Here is a 3,536-nt window from a genome sequence, read left to right on the forward strand (position 1 = left end):
GCAGTCGGCGGCGGTGGCGCGGGCTGACGTGGAGCTGCCAGCGGTGCAGTCGCAGCATGGTGAGGAGCGGTCGACGGAGGTGGAGTTGGCTGATGTGGAGCTGTCGATGGTGCAATAATGCTGCTCTTCAGTAATTAAAAATACTGCACAGCGAAAGATATTTTGTTGCTGTTCTGAAATATTTGTATAACTCACACTCCGTGAACGGAAAACGCGGAAATAGATTTTCGTGATTTGTGGTACACAAAGGCACATAATGTTCGCCCTGAACAAATGACGAAGTATTTATCGATAAGAAAGGTTTGTTCCTCAGAAATCATTGTATTGCTGAACTTACGAGAATGAAAATCGTAATATATATGCCCCATTGTGAACAAATACAGTGCATAGCTAGATGAGAGTGACTCGGGTCGACCCAATGTCAAGGTGTAAGTCCATAATCTACACCTAAGGCGATTTTTTGTGACGCGGATGGACGGAGTTGTGGATTTATATAAGACCAAAAAATATTTCTAAAATCAAACCCACACGCTACGTGCTACCGTGATTTGAACTACCATCTCCAATCGCATTGATTAGTTTCGAGAATAGCTCTCTGGCATGACATTGTTCGATTTCATTAATGCGGAGTGTATTTTATTTTAGATTTGCTCTGTGTTTATTAAAACTATCATATTTATTTGAAAACCGACGAAGGGTGATAGGACGTTTCATTAATATATGAATGACACATCACACAGGTTAAGGATGTGTTCCACTTGGCTTCGTGAATAAGGAACCGACAAACCGATAATTCCTGCATAAACGACTTGTTCTTGAATCGAGTGTATAGGCGGCTTCGACGCAAATGAGGTATCCGTCTAGCCTTTTTCATATGTCTGCAATATCATAATTAAAGGAAACGTCGTTTCACAGTCCAAAAAATTTCAAATTATTACACAAGATTTCATGGTAGTAGCAATGAAGATGACCAATGAATATTGCGATTATTACATAATGAATATTGCGATTTCAGAGCAACAATCGTTCCTTATCGCTGTTGAGTATTATTATTTTTGGGCGAACATATACATGTTTTTTTAGAGCATGCATAAATCATGTTTGCTGTAAGATATGCGCCCATGATAAAGGTCAATAGCGGTAAGATTTGTTTCTGATCAGGAATCACTCTTTTGCTGAGACACTTTAAATGCAAACCGCGAAAAAAGATTGTGATGCATGCAATCAACAACGACTTCTAATATTCGGTCGAAATATGATAGATTACACACAAGTTGGTCGTACCGTCTCTAAAATCTACTTGAAATAGACGAACATGAAATTACTCTGGCGTGGTGGGCACCGTTGTTCGTTGCCTTTTAGATCCTCGTGGCGGCTCTGTTAGTTTCTCCTCCGCAATTAGAAAGGACGTCAATTTTTTGCAAAGTTCTTCACAGAATCCAGGTATATCAACCTGCAATAACAAATTGTAATGTGAAACCAATAGACATGCATTTAATCCCCAATAACAGAGGCCACAAAATGGCATATAATGTCGAAACAGGCATCTGCACCATTGTATATCGCTTCAATGTACTTCATTACAAATACGCCGCAATCAACGCCATTATTTTGTAAAGGAGCATGGTATGCCGTCCAATAGATCCACTCGCTAATGTCGACTCCCAAAATGCCTTTGACGAAACCGATCTGAGAATAATGCTGCCGAAAGTAAATTCATGACCCCAGTACACAACACGATACTCATATAGATGCAATCTTATGAGATGAAAAATGTCAAGTTGTAAACCACTGTCAACTTCCAACGAATTGTAACACCATAGTTGTTTTTCATGTAAATCCATCACGTATAAGACCTAATGCTTTTCAGATTGCCAGAGTGTAGAAATGAATATCTGCAAATGGATCGTAAAAATGCTATTAGCACTGTTATGTTGTAACCTTGCACTCTAGGTTTATTTACTTTCCTTTTCACTTGACAAAAGGTCTCTGCAATGATTACCGTTAACCCAGTAAGGTAGGCTGTCTTTAAATCCACTAGAGTATGACAAACAGCGTAAGATAGTCCGCAAACCGAAACATTGTTAACAACAATGTTAAAATACAAATCAACTGGACTAAATCAATAACAAAAAACAACATAAAATACAACCGATATACCATGAAATACGGGTTGATGATGCTTATAGTTTTGCTTGGTGCGTTGCTTTTAATATAACTGACGAAATCAGATATTGTCTGCTTGCAGCAAATATGATGTTGTTAACGTACGTACACATGACTTACGTATATAGACAACTCCTACTAGTTTCATACGAACAAAATTACTGATTATGTTGTATTGTGCAAATTCATTGTGCATTCATTTGATGTCCTCTAGGAGTGATTGACTAAGTTTTCGCCCAACTTCTTCGGTGAATGTTCTACTCAAATGAATAAGGACTTTGTAATGAACGATATTTAAATTACATTATAGAGTACACAACACAAATCGCAAAAATGACATGAAAGAGACAGATTTTGATGAAAATGGAGGCGATGTGTAGACAATATACGCATGATTCGCCATTGTTGGTAGTGTAGCTGTCTTTGTCTGCCTCATCGACCATAATTTGCTATGTAGCTGGTTACATGTTCGAGGAAGGAACTTCAGGTTTATAAAGGAACCGTCGATTTGACTGTTGCTGGTTCACGAAGTAGAAGATAATCACACCGTCCAGTACTTGTGCTCAACTACCGTGATCAATGAATAATGTACGATCAATCAAAAAATTTTCAATACATCCTTTGTTGTCCGTAGGAATCACATATGTGTATTGCGATTTACATTCAATGACGACGAGGAAAATTGTGATTTATGAACGGTTTAGTTACCTTATCGCTGTTGACTATTATCATTCAGCGGGGAACATTACCATGTTTTTTCGACAACATACAACCCAAATTTATTTTGCAATTTTCAGTACAGGAGGTAGAGAATTATAACGATTTGTGAACGTCAATCATTTCGTATAGATCTTTACTTTTATCATTTCCGAACGTTGATTACATGACTGTGTTAACCGCATAAATCGCAAATGTGTTCTCCATTATTCACTCAGTTTAGGGTATAGGGTTTATGTTATAGGCTTCATGTTCAATTTTCATCTCCATTTGTACTGTATTATGCTGTACGTACATCAATTTATGTGTTGAAATCGTTACTTTGTTATAAATTTCTCATAAAATCGATGCACATGATTTGTAATACGAATCTTTGTAAATATGTATTAACCGTATACGAATGACTGTTATAGATTACTCATACAAATCGCAGTCGGAAGACTGCACAAATCGCTATACAATGAATATGAAATCGATTCACGCACCACCAACCACGGACCACAAATCGTCACCGACAAATCAAAATCGAGCGATTACGAAAGACTTCCTCGGCAAGATCAGTGGACATCCTAGGAGTTCTGCTGCGGTCCGAATAAGAAGGGAAACCCAACAATTTCTCAGTAAACAACCTCTGCTGAAAACCCTAAACTCTT

The sequence above is a fragment of the Nuphar pumila genome, chromosome 8 (genome assembly GCF_984573655.1).
Source record: "Nuphar pumila chromosome 8, dmNupPumi1.hap1.1, whole genome shotgun sequence".
In the NCBI taxonomy this organism is placed as follows: domain Eukaryota; kingdom Viridiplantae; phylum Streptophyta; class Magnoliopsida; order Nymphaeales; family Nymphaeaceae; genus Nuphar; species Nuphar pumila.